The sequence below is a fragment of the Dreissena polymorpha genome, chromosome 15 (assembly GCF_020536995.1).
Source record: "Dreissena polymorpha isolate Duluth1 chromosome 15, UMN_Dpol_1.0, whole genome shotgun sequence".
NCBI classification, from domain to species: Eukaryota; Metazoa; Mollusca; class Bivalvia; order Myida; family Dreissenidae; genus Dreissena; species Dreissena polymorpha.
The window spans coordinates 54646345-54665800 of NC_068369.1; the positions used below are offsets into that span (position 1 = coordinate 54646345).

At 34.8% G+C, this 19456-nt stretch overlaps 1 long non-coding RNA gene across 3 annotated transcripts; it reads right to left on the reverse strand.

Moving 5' to 3' along the window:
- Nucleotides 1–14720: 14720 nt before the first annotated feature.
- LOC127860056 (uncharacterized) lies at nt 14721–17780 on the reverse strand. 3 transcript variants are annotated; one of them, XR_008039585.1, is made up of 5 exons: nt 17692–17780; nt 17040–17103; nt 16507–16652; nt 15093–15129; nt 14751–14814 (listed from the first exon to the last, which is right to left on the reverse strand). It is a non-coding gene; the product is annotated as an uncharacterized LOC127860056 (long non-coding RNA). The 3 variants fall into 3 exon arrangements; XR_008039586.1 differs by lacking the exon at nt 15093–15129 and having other exon boundaries at nt 14721–14814; XR_008039587.1 differs by lacking the exon at nt 14751–14814 and having other exon boundaries at nt 14929–15129; nt 17040–17097; nt 17692–17728.
- Nucleotides 17781–19456: the final 1676 nt, after the last annotated feature.

Genomic DNA, 19456 nt, shown 5'->3' on the forward strand with positions numbered 1-19456 from the left:
AACGTTCGCTACATTTTGTGTTGAAAAAGTGTCAATGTTACATACAAGCACCTGTTACCTTAACCGTTGACAAATTTTACGCCAAATTATATCGCGTCGTCTTTTTCTGGTGAGTAACCTTTCTGTCCTTTGGATAATCGTGTGTCAAAGCTTTCTCTAGATCGCATGTGAAGAAAAAGTTGAAATGCGTTCACAACGTGTTATCCTAACACGTTCGAAACGCAATGGATCGCTAAATAAAAATTCATAAAAACATCTACTATATAGCTACGTGGACAGCAATCGGCAAGCCATTTACAAATGAACGCCTTGTTGCAGTCATGCGTACTTTTATTAACGTTTTTTAAATAACATATTAATTTCCTTATTGAATAATAAGATACGATGTGTACAACAAAAGAAAAGCATTATAGTGTGAGATTCTTTCATAATATTTGCCCAAACTAAGTACAAAAACACAAGTCTACCCATACCATGCATGTTCTCATTCATTAAAATATAGATACATATTTTTTGTTCATAGTCTATTGTAGATAATAACATTGTGACGTCAGTGACGCACGCCAATGTTTATTTTGCGTTGTTCGACCAATGTCAGATTTTCCACATACATACAACTGGTATATTTAACGTTCAGTTTAAGAAGAAAAAAATACAAAGAGCTGCACGTACCATATTGATAATTATTTTCTAGAGACATATCAATCGTAATGTAAGAGTGTCCTTCATTGAAAGGCCTGAACAGTATACGTCGAGCTTTTTATGCGAGTGCCAAGAAACCTTTAGAAAAACAAAACAACGAAAAGTATGCACTAACATATGAAGAACATTCTCCAATTTTTTTTCAATCTTCAAAATGAAGATTTACACGTAGGGTAACTCGCCCTTTAGTCGATTTCGCCCTTGAGTCGTACATTTTTATCTGTGTAATTTTCAAAGATCAGTTTTGTTCAGCATGATGTGTGACGTTATAACGAATACTTTACCCTTCATACTCAAAATAAATAAAATTTCGAAATAAAATGTTATCAAATATTATCTCACGATGTATTTGGATTCGTTACTGTATTAATAACTTCTGGTTACGGAAAATTCTGAATTTTCAAATTTCGATTATCTTTATACCATCGGCATTTTGGTAAGATACGCTTCAAATCATTCATAAATTACTTTATTTTGAAGAACAAAACCTTTCTATAAAAATGAAAGGTATTTTTCAGTTGTTCGCTCAGTTGTATAGGTTTTATAGGCAAACGCAATTCGCCCTTGTGGCGAACATGCGTTTATGTACTGGCAGAGGCCTACGGTTGAGAAATTAACAGCAAATTCATTCAAATTAACATGACGCAATCTGTAAAGAATCCAATAGCTCACAAACAACAAGGATAGCATGTTTTATCTTTGTATTTCGTTACTTTTCTTTGTAACCCCCAGTGCTACAAATGGTTCCGTTGTTGTAAAGGTCGGATAAACACTACAAGTGACCATGTCATTTTTCATCTTTTTATAACGTATTTTCGTCAACATGATGACAAAGGAATAAGCTTAAAAAATCAACACAGGACTGTAACTGTGCAATTTTCATTTTTATAATTATAGGGAAAGGATAACCAAATAAATGCTTAATACACATCTGTGTCCGTGTTAATGGCGAATGTGTCCGACTCATAGGCGAATTCAGTTGGTATTGTTATTCAACTACTTTTCAATGAAAATAAGCTGGGAATCAAATAATTATTTGTAAAATAGACTCCCATGATATTATAGTTATAGCCCGCACACGCTGAGTCCCGGCTTTGATCACAAAGCTTTGTATTATAGACTTATACCGTTAACCCGTCCGACTTAAGGGCGAGTTACCCTAAATAGTTGGTGCCGTTCAGACATTTGGTTGAAACGCACACATAAATAAAAATATGCAATATATATTTAACTTGATTTTTTTTAATCTATTGCTTCAGCTTTATATTAGTCTCGATGCTACTCTTTATCAGTCTTCTGTCTAAAAGCATGCCAAATATATGTGTTTATATTCACTTTAATATGTCTATAATACGCGCTAAACGTCTAGCATGAATGGCTTACACTGCACTATTAACATTTAATCGGGCTGCGCGCGCATCCAATCGTGGTTCTGATTGGTCAAACCCGACCACGGAGGCAGATCGCGACGTTAACTGAAATATATTACATACAAATAGATATATTTAAGAAATAATATTTTTCTATCATGGTTTGTTGTCGAATAACCCACAGTAAGGAGTATAGATGCGTAGGAATTAAATCACGAGTGCGAAGCACGAGTGAGAAGCACGAGTGATTTGATAACACGCATCTATACAACTTACTGTGGGTTATTCGACAACAAACCATCATAGAAAAATATTATTTCGATTCTTACACGATTCTGATTGATTTGGTTCAAGCTTTAGGACGTGAAATATATTTTTTCAATACTCCGCCCTTCTTAGTACAAATTCACTATTTAGTGACGTCATTGAATTGTACAAACATATGACGTCGTTTTCATTCATATATATTTTGCAAATGACGTCACAATCGTAATGACGTCACGTTTATTGATGTACTGAAAAGCTGACATGCTATAAATGTTTTCTGAATTACGTTTCCTAACAAATAACATTCTTTGTAGACGTGGTTATGCCACTTATCACCAAATATACAATTTATTGTTTCATAACATTTATATACATGCTACATGTATTACATTTCTTTTAGAGCGGGTTTTAGCACGTGCATTTTACTGCAATATTTTCTTGATTTATTCGGAACTATTTTCGAAACATTAAGCTCCGCCCATAAGTTATTGCAGATTCTAACACGGTACGCGACTTGTTTTCTATAGACAAAAGAGGGAAATCAAGTGTGGGTTATTCTGCAATAACTTATGGGCGGAGCTTAATGTTTCGAAAATAGTTCCGAATAAATAAAGAAAATATTGCAGTAAAATGCACGTGCTAAAACCCGCTCTGAAAGAAATGTAATATATGTAGCATGTATATAAATGTAATGAAACAATAAATTGTATATTTGGTGATAAGTGGCATAACAAGTTAACAACGTCTACAAAGAATGTTATTTGTTAGGAAACGTAATTCAGAAAACATTTATAGCATGTCAGCTTTTCAGTAGCATCAATAAACGTGACGTCATTAAGTTTCTACGCTTGTTGTTTTCAATGAAAAAGACGTCATTTGCAAAATATTTATGAATGAAAATGACGTCATATGTTTGTACAATTCAATGACGTCACTTAATAGTGAACTTAGTACTAAGAAGGGCGGAGTATTGAAAAATATAGATCACGTCCTAAAGCTTGAACCAAATCAATCAGAATCGTGTTAGAATCGAAATAATATTTTTCTATGATGGTTTGTTGTCGAATAACCCACAGTAAGTTGTATAGATGCGTGTTATTAAAACACTCGTGCTTCGCACTCGTGATTTAATTCCTACGCATCTATACTCCTTACTGTGGGTTATTCGACAACAAACCATGATAGAAAAATATTATTTCTTAAATAACCCACACATGATTTCCTTCTTTGTCTATAGAAAACAAGTCGCATGCCGTGTTAGAATAAACGTCGCTTAATTCTAATTTAACGTCACACGAAATATGAAAGCAAAAACATCATTTTGCGCATTATATGAAAGACAGTTTTGATTAATGGACTTCAATATCTTCTATTTAACTCGTGACATGAAAAAAGACAATAAAATTAAAACTATCGGTTCTCTTTTATAAATTTCTAAGTTTACAGCAAGTAATGGAAATTGATTGATGGTGTTCCTAGACTATCAACGTATGTGTATTATTATTTGTGCAATGCCTTCTGTCGCATCTTTTTGTAAGTGCTCAGTGAACTTCTGCAAAAGAAAAAGTACACTATTTTTTGCTTATATTATAAAACAACTAATCGATGTATGTTCCTACAAAGATTAATGATTGATTCAAGCTTCTTTCGTATGGTAATAAACAGTAAAGCAAGATACATTGTTTTACACAATTATTTGAAATATTTTTTAACATTAAGTTACTTTGTCTAGTTAAGGCGAACGTGCGAAAGGTGTATGTTTGAACATTCAATAACATACTTTACGAATACATGAGCGTTATTTGGAAAGAAACGACATATTTTTATAAAATCTCCGTTTTCCCGGTATTTTAACCAAGGTATACCCCGTTATAGAACATGTATCAAAATAGTTGTATGTATAGCGCATGGAAGGAAAAATCAATAATTTCAACAAAAGAAATCCAATATGTTGTTGATTACACATTTATTGATGACCTGGTTTCTATAAACATGCAAGTAAACGTCAGTTCATTCATAGGATCCTATTAAAATTAAAAATACATTTGTAAATATTTATAAGCCGTATTTCATGCCTAGGCTTATTGTTAATATATCTGGTATAAAAATGATATTATGCAACACAATACCAGTTCATATCAATTGAATAAAAATAATAAACAAGAGGATTTACATAAAATATAAACCTTTTTTTCGTTAATTGAGCAATAACCTTTGAACTTTACAGTCGCCGTGGTGTAATGGATATACATGTAGTGTCCGCCTAGCGATCTGGAGGTCACGGGATTGATTCCCACTGTGGGAGCGTTCTTTAGATCTCCCCCTAATACACCAAATTCACCAAGTACTTGGGCAAGGAAACGGACTCGAGAGCTTTTCAATTAGCATGAGGCTTTCGAAGCTATCGAGCGTAAATTAAATAAAAAGGTTTAAGCTAACCTTTTAGATGCCTTGTTAAATATCGTATCTAAAAATACAGAATGTATTTAACGATAGTCTGAACATGCCGCAACAGTAAAACGTATGTACCGGGTAAAATTAGGAAGTAACCAAACGTGTCCGTTTTGGTAATTACATGAGGGAATAAACTCGGATCGTAAGTAGCACACGTACCAAACCATTAGTTAACTGGACAATAACTGGATGATGTGTGTTGCGGTCGGAAGAAGCCGGGCTCGATCGCCGCCCAGTAGACGTTTAGACCACACCGAGTACTAGATCTTTCCAGGAGACGGACTATAAAGCATCTAAAGAAGGCGTTCAATCAAATAGGCTAAAATAAATTGGTCTTACAGCACTGAGATTTACCCACCTTTCTTCAAAGGTATTCCACAGTAGCATAGCCGCTCTCCCCTTTTCATCGTCTCCTAATGATATCGCAGCCAAGTCCTATGGCAAAGCTAAGCCCGACCGCCAATGGGAACAGCAGTAACCGCAATGTGGTAAAATACCCATCGTCTAAATATGCATATTTAGTTGCGAATAAATGCTGTTTCATACTTATGTAAGTAAAGTTTAGGCTGAAAATTTACGTCACCTAAGTTGTACAAATCAAATGAAAATGGCATATTCTTTGTGATACTGAATTATTTCTCGTTTACCAGGAGTTTATTCAGGAGTTTATTGTGTTTCTATTTCTGTTGTAATGGTTCTTGTTCGTATATATAGTCGTATTATTTTATGCCGTAAAAGTTTATGAAATTAAGCTGATTTTTCACGGTGCTTTTGTTCTGGTCACAATTGTTTGGCCATATCTGGACTGTAGAAAGACCCATAATATTAAACGTAACGCGTATAACATATGCCCTGCTTATACCTGCATCTGAATTTGACGTCGCATTAAGTGTGACGTTGGAGATCCACGTGACGTTGTTCTGGAACTATAAATGCGCGTTATAACTAAATTAACGAAAATACCAGTATAAACAAGTGTCTATTAGCGTTTTACTTCTGAAATTATTGGCATACGCTTTGTAGTATGTTGTCCATCCCGATTAACCAGCTACTTATCTAATAAAACGTATGCCAAATACGGTTACAAAAGTAAAATTATCGTTGAAATTTACCAGACATCAAACATTACCTGTTCTCGAACTTAAGCGTATTGGATGGTTGGAAGGCAAAAATGGGTAATTAAACAGCACTATCACATCTTATATATTAAAGCGAAGACCGTTATTATCTACTAGTATATAAACAACAAACAAAGCGAAACTTATACAACAAGAAAAACTCTCTCACGTTTTTTTTCAGTTTCGATTAAGTATTTTTTTTAAGAGTGTCTTAAATAATACTATCATAAGTGTTTAAAACGTTGATTGCGTGCAATTCACAATATCATTTATCATTTAATATGCTAGGTGAGAACAATTCGAAAAACATTTACTTAACCGCTAACATCTAATTTGTATGAATATGTGCAGCAGTATAATTATTGCAAGTTAAGAAAACAAAATAAATACCAATATATAGTACATAACCCATAGGCTATATTATAGTTATCAACTTGCCAGAAACGAAATGTTGTTCATATTTAAAAATCCTTAGTATTTTGCTTTAAATATCTGGGTATTGCATGCATCCCTGTTTACATGCCAAATCACACGTGTATGTTGTTTGCAAACATAATTATGCCATGAGTTGTTCATGGGATTCCTCCAAACGCATTATATATAAACTGTGATCACAAGTGAGAATGAGATATTCCCCTACCCAGTCCAGCAGTTTGCTTGTTATATTAGCTATATGTAAAACTGCGTAGTTTACTGTAGCGGATCCGTGGTCTAGTGGCTTCACAATCCAGAGATCGCTGGTTCGATCCCCCGCTGCACCTAACCTACTAACTCGTCTTTCACATGAGACGTTAAACCGAGGTGCAGTGTACTAGGTGCTATACACCGGGCACTAAAAGACCCAGGGTCACCTCTGGAACGGGGTGTCTCCTGTATCTTGCACTATCCCCCGTAACCAACTAACACGTCTTTCTGGGGGCGATGGCCATATGGGAGACAATCCCGGTGCACTCTATAAAAAACAAAAACAACAAAAGCGTAGTTTACTGTCTGCCTCAAAGTAATGTATCTTTATTATGTTTCAAGTAATAAGCATGTATTGTTGAGTTCGCGAGGATATGTTACGTCGTGATTTTTTTTATAGAGTTTCCTGTATAATACCCAGACCGTATTTATAGTCTGCATTAACCCTGGTGGAAAATAAAGCGTAAAATCAAGCTTCGTTATCATTAGTTAACGGTCAAATGTGACCCGGCTTTCGCGAATACTATTCATAATATATTAAGCAAACTGATGCTGGCATTTTAAGGACACTTCATTAGAAGGATATATTTTGCATACGAATACCCAATATCAATTGATTCAAGTATATCAAGGTTGATTACTCAATCGACAGCAATCGCAGTTAGATATACTTGAAACCAATGCATTAGGTCGATATTTACTTTAAACGCGCTGTGTTTATCAATAAGAAATGAATACAGATTGTAGTGATTTGAATGCTCCTTACTCGAATTAACGCCAAAAGATATTAGATTCCTCTCTTTGTTATTGTGTGACTTTTATGATGTCGACTGATAAAGATGTGGTGGAAATCGAAAAAACATTACGATCGAAATGAGTTTTATATTTCGCACAAACTAGAATTTATTTTAGCCTTGGATTTTAAAAAAAATAACAATGATTTAAGCAGATAATTCAATATTTTATTGTCTACCAAAAGCTTATTGTTTATTATACCTTTAAATTCTCTTTAAACTAAACAACAAAACGTGTAATGTAAAACAATGTCACAATCAGTAAATCAAAGATTGAAACATCACAAAGAATCATTTTCTGTCCCTGAAACACTGTTACTTCACGACGTGTGTTTGTTTTAATCTTTTTTGTTGTTGCGTTGTATTTTGTCGTTGGACACGCATGATTTTTTTTAACTTTAACAGTGTATTCTTTTGACATTTTCTACGCAAATCATATGCAAAGTACATGTTTAGTTATTGTACGCAATACTTGAACACCATACATAAATGCATACATAATATGCTCAGTCTGTATATTATAGTCCTGAACTGATCATTTCCCCTACTGAACGGCTCCGATCATTATCTATAATTCACATATAGTTCGTGAAATTGTTCGTTCTCGTTCTGGACAAGGCCGAACCTTTACAATGTATCACAAATGAATACAAGTATTTTCATATGTGAACGTTGTCCGTTTTAAGGACATTCAGCTTGTTGATGTCCGTCAATCTGCATGGGGCTTGCGCACTCGAGGCAGACTTCGTGATCAGGCGTTCCTTTGGGCGGGCATTGTTGACATCGGGATTGTCTCTACAAAACAAATGTGTTCTTGTTAATGCATGATCTACGTTTATAAGAAGTGCGTTTGTTTGTGCAGTGCGTCAAGATTTTAAGTGATTCGATTTCTTAACACATGTTGAATTTAACTCAACCATGATTTCAAACAAATCCATGATAATAAAAATTAACTTGTACTTGCAGTCTTGAAAATTGTGTATACATGAAATGAAGACATTTATCAAACACATCATTTCACGTATTATATAAGTTAAGTAAAACGCTACCAATTGGGTGTAAATTGGCTTTCAATGCATGTTGTGCCACCCGATCCCTCGTCTGGCCATGAACTCCCGAAGTGCCGATTGTATCTGGGTCTTCTCTATCTCCCGGTCTCGCCAATCTCTAGCATGCACCTTTGGTCCATTCCTGAGGCCTTCCGAAAACGATTGTGAACAGCGCGGTGTCTTGCTATCAAGCCAGTCTTTAACGCGCACAGAGGGCTTATTATTGTATGTTAATCCGGTACAGCGTGTACGGTCACAAAGCGCTGCTTATATCCCACATTCATTACCTCGCTCGTTAAAGCATCTATTTCCTGTCGTAAATTTGTTGTCATAGAGTGGTGCCCTTGTGAATTCCGGGTATTTTGCTGGTTCAACATTTTCTTGTCCGTTCGCAATAAACGATTTCGTAATTCCAGTCACGAGCAATGTCGTTCTCAATCAAATTCTGACTCATACACATCATAAATGAACTTTCTGGCTGTCAACTTTAACAATTGTACTTCTTCTGTGCACATTTACTTATAAGAATAACATAAAAAACCATCAACATTTTAAATTATAACTGTAAGTATTTATATGGGCAATTTACATGGCAATACCATTAGATCATGTTCAAACGGTGTACAATTTGAACTTGTGACCAAGTGTTTAACCCGACTCCTCTGCGCCATGCAACTTGGGCAGTGTTTTAGTCGAACCTTCGAACACCACACAGCACCCCCTGCAAGTTTGACAAAGCATGACCTAAATGCAGGGTTAGATAGATCGCAATGATCTCCATGGTCTATAGGAATACATCTCTTCTTGATATTCTGTTGGTGTGGTATGTTATAAGTGTTTTTGATTTCGTCTGCACAGGTGTTTTTGACAGTGTCTTCTTCGCTGTTTTTACTATGTACAACATCCTTAAAGACACACCCTTAATGTATATCGCCAGTCAGTATATGAGTCAGCATATGTGAACTATACAAATGAGTTAATGAGTATGTAAACATATGAGTTGTTTTTGCAAGAAATGACAGTAAAATAGCCTAAACTAGAAAACACGAATGTCTCAGATGTACACAACTTGAATCGAATCTATAGGCTGCAGTTTTTGGAACCTCGCGTTCCTGTGTGCGCACGACGTCTGGGACCATCTCCAGACCTTGTAGATAATGAAGGTCAGTAGGATGACAAGTGCCACCACTCCAAGGACGATCAAGAACGTGGTCCATTCATTCTTCTCAAGACGCTCTAAAAAAATTATTTTAAATATTGTTTGTTTTTTACGTTCCTGTAGCAGCTTATAACCGTATGTGAGATATATTACAAACTCTATTTTTCACGCGCTCTTTAAGATTATATGAATATATTAAACAATGGCTCTCGTCGAACGGCTTTGTAATATATTTTATAGATGATGTTTGTTTGTATAGATTTATTATCGATTTGTATTTTATTTCACGAGTAATCGTGCTGTGATGTGTAAAATATATAGTTTTTTATTCAATAAACAGGAAATATGCACACTTTAATTCATAAACGTCAAAGCAGGAAAAGTTTACTCCATGTAACGCTTTCATACCTGATAACCAAAAATGAAGTTGTTCATTACGGCCTGCTTTTTATTTTACTTTCTATTTCAATTCTTTATCAATTGCATTGTGTTAAAACATGCAATAAATTTTATCTTCTGATTCCATTTACCAATCTGCTTAAATGTTAAGTTTGCGATCCGCTTCAACCTTTTTGACGTTTATAAAGACGCCAGTTTCAAAAAACAAAAGCCATTGGTTTTCATCGTTTGTCAACTTTTGTTTGTAACCGACCTTTTAAATTCCAGATTTAAAAAATAATAATTGTTTTGCTATTTATAGTAAGGTACGTAAAAACACAGGCAGCAGTATCATAAATTTGCCCCCCCCCCGGGACCCTACCCCCCGCCCCCCCCCCCACGAGCTTACCCCAGGGGTTCCAGATTGTTAAATGTACACCTATTGTGTATGATTTGACTTTTCAACAACGAATATTGACAAAAATTCATAGTTTGAAAAAATAACCCTCGTATAGGTATTATATATACACAAGGTATGAAACGCACTATATGCCTATTGCTGAAAGATTGTGGAACACTGGCCGTGACCTTTTTCATCGAAAACGCACATGTTCCCATGCAGTTGCCGACAAAATGCAACTGGATTCGTTAAAAGACAGTAAATGCAACGAGATTACACTACTAACCGATCTCCTGCTTGGCTAATAACTTTAATATTCAATTAAATTCGACTTTCTCGCTACATGTCTGTGTTTTGCTGTCATATTTTGTCGATCGAATGCTCGGTCCTTTAACGCCATATCATTGGCCAACAGAATGAGAACAACCAACCAGATGACGCGTTATAAAATTAAAGTGGTTTACATGTGTAGATGAAACATCGAGTGACATATAGCGAGAAAGTCAAATTTAATTGAATATTTAGGTTATTAGCCGAGCAGGAGATCGGTTAGTTGTGTAATCAAGTTGCTTTCACTGTCTTTTAACGAATCCAGTTGCATTTTGTCGGCAACTGCATGGGAACATGTGTGTTTTCGATGAAAAAGGTCACGTCCAGTGTTCCACAATCTTTCAGCAATAGGCATATAGTGCGTTTCATACCTTGTGTATATATAATACCTATACGAGGGTTATTTTTTCAAACTATGAATTTTTGTCAATATTCGTTGTTGAAAAGTCAAACCATACACAATAGGTGTACATTTAACAATCTGGAACCCCTGGGGTAAGCTCGGGGGGGGGGGATTAGTGTCCCGGGGGGGGGGCAATTTATGATACTGCTGCCTGTGCGTAATAAAAAGCCATTAATAGATATTTTAAACAAACAAATATTGATCTGTCTTTATAAAATGTGAGTACATACCTTTAGTTTCCTCGCTTTTAATTTCAGGCCAGACATATCCTCTCTGAAAATACAGCCAAGAAATTCAGGTCACAAACATGGTGGTTTTGAATAACGCATATATGCAAAGTTACTGGTAAAAACATCTGTTCGTGGTCAAACTTTTTTGGATTATAAGAATATCAACAATGTAATAAAAACAACGCCCGAGTGAAATAACGTCGCATTGGCTAATAAAAATAAATACAATCTATTTTTGATTGCGTAGCTTACCAAAAAAAAGTATGTATTTATTTAATTATTTTGCTTGGTAATCAAATACAGGATACATGTCTTTTAAGAATATGGACCTTTAGAACATACAGAAATTAAGTTAATTGTAATTAAGAACACAATATTTTGCCAGCTGTTCTGTTTTGATATTAAGATGACCGATTTATATTTACTTAAGTACAGAAAGCAGACGAACTTTCGTTTTAAAACATGCTACGCAATTTATAATTTATTATATATTTTATTTTTAATCAAGGATATTGTGAACTTAACACAAACAGTTTCATGTAGAAAGTTAATATTTTTGTAATTTAAACTGCGTCACACAGTTTATACATTAAATTCTTACTTGCATATATAAACAGGAGTTACATATACATAACATTTACATAAATCACAAAACAAGTGTTTATTATTGACTCTAAGTTCATTACTATAAAGGCAAAAAATAAGCGGAAATAAAATAAATACGCTCTTACCTTCACTCTGCTAATTATCGCATCCATTTTGTGGCTGTGAGTTGCTAGCTATTTTAATGTTTCAGCTTCGAAGTCTCAACACTTTCTGTAGGAAATGCGCTGTATTCTGGCTATTTACTTCCGCTGCATAATAGTTATTAGCAAACATGTAAGCGGGATCCCAAGTATGATTTATTCCGGAAAAAATATATAATGGTTTGTGCTATAATTAGTTTTGGGGAAACAGTTTGAGCTCATAAACATAATAATAATAATAATGACCTATTATTAGCTGAATGGCTACCAGAGACATTGAAGGAAATGCTGGGGAGGTAAGTTTAAACTTATTTATCCTAGCTCGATTGCATCGAAAGCTTATTATGATGCTTTCGAGTCAATTTCCTGGATTAAACCAGTACTGATGAACGCTCCCACCGCGGGGATCGTACCCATGGAGGAAACCTTATCAACTACGCCCTGCCAATCTCAAAACTGGTGAGGCTTACATAGGCATTGAAATATTTATTTGTATGTGACATTGATGTATGTGTCATCGCGGTCGTCTTATGTCTATTTTTACATTTAAATGCATTTATCGTTCGAATCCATTGTAAGCTCTTATGTAGATCAGTAGAATTAAAAGACTGGGTTTCTATATATAAAAATCTTAACTTATCGGTAAACACCTAGTACTATTTTCACCTATGATTGCTTACTTTTATGATTGTTTGTGTATGCACTGAATGATTCCATACGATATGAAAGAATTTGCGTTTCGCTGTTTTAAAATGATTTTCCTTTTTTGTGATAATTGTTAAGGATTTTGATTATTGATGTAGATTGCATTGTTGATGGCTGCCTATAACATTTTGTACTTTTGCGTATTTTCTAAGCCATTACTTTTGACTTTCTTTTGACTTTCTGATTTCGAAACAATAAGCGCCCTTCTCTTTCACCGAGTTACAAACATACCAGTTTAGATAATCGAGTGTCAAACCGTTTTCTACATATTATGTGGAAACAAAATTTATTTTACAAGCCATTGCCCTTAAACTCAACCGGCATCTAAGAGATCCTCCTTATAATCGTCATACTAGTTACGTTTATCATCAGTCAAACATTTTTCGACATATCGAGGGGAAATCATTTTTACTAGTATATGATCCTTACGACCATGACCTTTTACGTGGTGATACCCAAAATTATTCCATTCAAGTAAAAACTATCGGTCTTCAGGCTCTTAGGTCCAAACGCCCTCGATATATAGTGCTTAAACGAATGTTCCTATTACAATCCCCTGTTATCTTGACCTGGTGATCTAAAAATAAACAGGTGTTTTCTCCTCCTCCTAAGCAATTACTACACCGATTTTCCTCACCTCGCGAAAAAAATACTTTTATAACACCTTCATGTATGACCCGTTAATCTCAAAAGCGCATCTTCTTATGATTCACAATAAACATCATTTGCATCGGAGTAGGTCAAAGCGTTCTCTAGATATCGTGCGGAGGTGAATGTCGTCCGAACCGATCAAGCGATCAACGTATATTTGCAAAGAAATATATCCCGATTTCTTAGAAAGGGGCATGATTTATTTATTATGACGAGTAAATGATGTTCAAAGATAATTTTCAGTAACATTCTTATTTTTGTTCGCACAAATTGATGAATTTGCTTTGTTGATTGTTCACGTTGTTCATTCGTTGATGGCGATAACAAATATTAATTAATGTTTATAATGTCATCTGTTGAAATGCTTTCACAACGTGTTGTCTTCTAAAGGCATTGTAATTGTGTGAATCCTAGGAATCGTAATTGTGTGAGTTCTATTCGCCGTTGTTTGCTAAATAAATATTTATAAAACATTGATATAGCTACATGGGCAACTATTGGTAGGAAATAAACTAATTCATGAACGCCTTATTTTCAGTCATTCGTACTTTTATTTACACATTTAAATTAACATATAAAATGCCTTATTGCATAATAAGATACGTTGTGAACTTCAAAACAACGGCAATATAGTGTGAGATTCTTTCATTATGACAGTTTAAAAATTATATTTATCCAAAATAAGTACAAAAACACAAGTCTACCCATACCATGCATGTTCGCATTCATTAAATATAAATACATATTTTCTGTTCATGGTCTAATTTCATATCATAAAATTGTGACGTCAGCGACGCACGTCTATGTTTATTTTACGTTTTTCGACCAAGGATTTTCCATAAAATACATGCATGGTATAGTTAAAGTTCATTTTAAGAAGTAAAAATACAAAGAGAGACACTGCAATCGTAATATTAGAGTGCCCTGCATTTAAAGGCCTTAAATGAATACGTCGGGGTTTTTTTTGCGAGGGCAAACAAACCTTTTGAAAAACAAAACAACGAAAAGTATGCTCTAACAAATGAAGAACACTCACTTGACATGATTTACTGGTACAAACTAATTGTCATTCAGACATTAGATTTAAATACACATTAATACCAATTATGCAATATACATCAAACTTGATATAAAAATCTATTGCTTCAGATTTATATTAGTCACGATGTTACTCTTTAGCAGTCTTCTGCTTTCCAAAAGTATGCCAAATATAATACACGCTAAACATCGAGCAGAAATGTTGACAATTTATCAGTCTGCGTGCGCATTCAAGCGTTGTTCTGAAACCCAACCGCGGACGGTCACAACCAACCGACAGCACGCGCACGCATCCGATAATGGCCAATCTAATTAGAATGCCGATCACGACGTTAACTGAAATACATAAATTATAATACATATCACGTCGCTTATATTTCATTTGACGTCACACGAAATACGGATGCAAAAAACATCATTTTGCGCATTATATGGAAAAAAGTTTTGATTATGAGAAACGTAATCATCTATTTTACCAACACATGAAAAAAACGACAATTTTATCAAAACAACTATCGGTTCTCTGTAATAAATTTATAGTACGCAGCATGTACTGAATCTTGATAAACTATGTTGCTAGAATATACACGTGTGTACAATTATTTGATCAATACCTTCGGTCGCATCTTTTTGTAGGTTTTCAGGAAACTCCTGCAAAAGAAAAGGTAAAATATTTTTTGTTAACATTTAAAAAAAACTAGTTGATGTATGTGACGAAAAAAAGATATATAAACGATTTAAGCCTACATTCGTAGAAGTACCAGTAAATCAAGACACATTGTGACATATAATTCTGGAGATATATTTAAACATTTAGTCTACTTGGTCTTGTTTACGCGGACACGCACAGGGTGTATGGTTTGACATTCAATAACATACTTTTTTGATATATGCACGTAATTTGAAAGATTAATTTTAAATAAATCCGAGATATTTTACCCAGGTATACCCAATTATAAATTATGTATCAAATAGTTGGATTGCAGCGAATGGAAGAAACAAATCAATCATTTCAACAAAAGAAATCCAATATTTTATTGATTAAACATTTATTGATGACCATGTTTCCATAAATAAACAGAGAAACGTCGGTTCATTCCTAGGATCCTATTAAAATTAAAAATAAATTGGTAAAGAATGATAATCCGTATTTAATGGCCGATGTCAGCCGTCTTACTATGCCTAGGCTGATCGTTTACATATTTTGTACAATTATGAAATTATGAACCATAATTAGAGTTTATATCAGTAAAATAACAATAATAAACAAGTCTGCATGTTTGTAAATAAAATATAAACACGTGATCGGCGTACCGTGAATATACCATTAACCTCTGGGTGATCTTGTTAAATACTTTTGTCTTAAGATCCAGCCAGTATTACACTGCCGCATCATCATTGTCAAGTAATATGTATTAAACGGGTAAAATACTATCAGTCTCATTCGATTGCAAAAATTATAAAATAAAATATTGTTTCAAACTCGAATGGGCTGACAGCAGATAATTATATTGGCTAATGGGAACACAAAACCTTGCGTGACTTGCAGCGGCCAGGGTAGCTCCTGACCAGACTTCGCGAATGTGCATGATTGTGTTGAGCTAGGCAGGTCGCATCATTTTTACACTACGCTACTCTATTACTTCGGTATGTCTGCTGCTCAAATACGACCTTGATTTGTGACCAAATTGAAATGTGCACCTGATTGTAACGCTTACTATAACTTCAAAAATACTCAGACTGTACATTAGAATGGATAGCACAATCAACGTGTTTTCAATAATAAAGAAAACGCCTATATACTTATTTGCTGAACATATAAAAGACAACACACACAAACCAATCATTTGGTAACACATGTCTTCTTTTCTGTGTACATGTGAGGGAGTGGGAGACTGCTCGATTGCCAAGAGGACACCGATACCGAGTACTTGTTCCTCCCAAGTGACGGACTCTATGTTATCTCAATTAAGCTTACAATCCAATAGGTTCTAACGAATCTTTATTGTAGCACTGGGTTTTACGAACCTGTCCTCAAAGGTAGTCCACCAAATCATAGCCACTCTCCCCGCTGCATCGTCTCCTGATGATATTGCAGCCAAGTCCTATGGCAAAGCTAAGCCCGACCGCCAACGGGAACAGCAGGAACCGCATTGTGGTCAAATACCCTATGTCTAAATAAAGCGATGCTTGGAACATTATTTTTGCTACTACTCTTGGTTAATGCAAATTTTGTTGCGTATAAATACTGTTTAATATTTGAGTAAGCGGGTTTAGGATGGCAATTTACGTCACCTAAGTTGAACAAATCAGATGTAAATGACATGTATTTTGTGACACTGAAGTTTTGCTGAAAGGAGACGATTACTAGGCGTTTGTTGTATTTCTTTGTCTGTTCAAATAGTTCATTTACTCTTATCATTTAATGCCGTCAACGTTTACGAAATTAAGCTAATGTTTCACGGTGCCAGGTGTTCTGGAGGTAGTAGTTTGATCAAACATTTACCGTACATAGACCATTGGCATTTAACAAAACTTGTTTATATCTGCCCGGCGCATACCTGCATCTGAACTTGACGTCACATTTAGAGTGACGTTGGATAACCACGTGACGTTGTTCTGGAACTAAAAATGCGCATGGCGTTAGAACAATATTCACGAAAATAACAATTTTGCAATCGTGTGTGTAAGTCTGTTCCTCAGAAACTATGGACACACGGTTCTATAGAAATTTTTCCATCTATATTTCCCAGTTGCTTAATTATAACAATTGTTGCCAAATACATAAACAAGTAACATAATCGTCGAAAAACAGCGGACATGATACATAACATATGGCCGAACTTTGGCGTTTCGATCGATGATTCAAATGCAAAAATAAGGTAATTCAAACAGAACTATCATATCTGATAATTTAAAAGCGTAACCCGTTATTATCGATATAAGCAACAGACAAAGCAAGCGAATCTGATGAAACAATAACAACTTTCTCACGTGTGTTTTCAGTTTCAATAAAGTATTTAAAAAATAAGTCGCTTTAATAATATTACCATAAGTATGTAAAACGTTCATTGAGTGTAAATTAACAATATCACTCTTTATTGATTTAGCTGGGTGAGAAAAATTCGAAGAATATGAATTTAGCACTAATATCTAATTTGTATGAATTTACCAGTAGTATTGTTAGCTAGGTAAAAAATATATAGTACATACAGCTTGAAGTAAAGTCAAATCCATAGTTAAAACAAGCCAGAAATGAAATGTTGCTCACATTTAAAAGTCCATAAATAATTTGCTTTATACTATCTGGGAAGTAACGTTATATGCTTCGCTGTTTCGCTGTTTACATGCCAAACCACGTGTGTATGTTGTTTGCAAACATAATTGTGCAATGAAGTGTTCATGGGATTCCTCCAAACGCATGATACACATATACTGTTATCACAAGTGGAGAAAATACCCCCCTCCCTAGTCCAGTTCACTAGCTATATCTAAAACTGCGTACTTTGCTGATTCCTATAAGTTATTGATCTGTAATACGTGTCAGGTAGAAAATGCATGTACTGTTGAGGTCGCGAGGATATGTTACCTCGTGATTTTTTTATAGATTGTCATGCATTCTAACACGGCACGCGACTTGTTTTCTATAGACAAAGAAGGAAATCAAGTGTGGGTTATTCTGCAATAACTTTATGGGCGGAGCTTAATGTTTCGAAAATAGTTCCGAATAAATAAAGAAAATATTGCAGTAAAATGCACGTGCTAAAACCCGCTCTAAAAGAAATGTAATTAATGTAGCATGTATATAACTGTTATGAAACAACAAATTGTATATTTGGTGATAAGTGGCATAACCACGCATACCAAGAATGTTATTTAAGAAATAATCGACTGGTAACCGTTGGTTATTGCGGTAATAACCAACGGTATGGAGTTCCGATGCGTAGGAATTAAACCACGAGGGCGTAACCCGAGTGGTTTGATAACAAGCATCGGAACGACATACCGTTGGTTATTACCGCAATAACCAACGGTTACCCGTCGATTATTTCGATTCTAACACGATTTAATTAAAAAGTTATCCGCGATATAAAGGTTATAAATGAGAATTATATTAACCGAGCGTCCTCCACTTTTTTTAACGAAACGTGACGTCACCACAACAACTAAAATAAAATGACGTCGTCTTCATTCATTAACTGCGCGCGGACAATCAAAGTGACGTCACTTTAAACAACCGTTGGTATATCGGGGTAATAACCAACAGTAGTTTTCCTTCCTGTATATAGAAAACAAGTCACGTGCCGTGGTAGAATTGTTAGGAAACGTAATTCAGAAAACATTTATCGCATGTCAGCTTTTCAGTAGCATCAATTAACGTGGCGTCTTTAAGTTTCTACGATTGTTGTTTTCGATGAAAGTGACGTCATTTGCAAAATATTTATGAATGAAAACGACGTCATATGTTTGTATAATTCAATAGAGGATATTTGTTGGATCCGGTGGATTATCGATTTTAATTCACGAGTGATCATAGAAAATAATATTTTCACGAGTGGCGCAGCCACGAGTGAAAATATATGTTTTCTATGATCACGAGTGAATTAAAGTCGATAATCCACCGAATCCAACAAATTTTCTTTTTATTTAATGCATTTTTCACAGTTTATATACATTGTTCAAGAGTTTAACTAACGAATTTTGCTGGGATAATGACGTCATTTCGTCAAAAAAATGACGTCATTTCACAGTAAACAATGAAAATTATCGATAATTCTCACTGATAATTTTCACTGTTTGAAACAGTGAAATTATCAGTTTTAATTCACTGATATTTCTCTATAAACCACCGGAAAGCATTAAATAAATGACGTCAATAAATAGTGAACTGTGTACTAAGAAGGGCGGAGTATTGAAAAATATAGTTCGCGTCCTAAAACTTAAACTAAATCAATCAGAATCGTGTTAGAATCGAAAT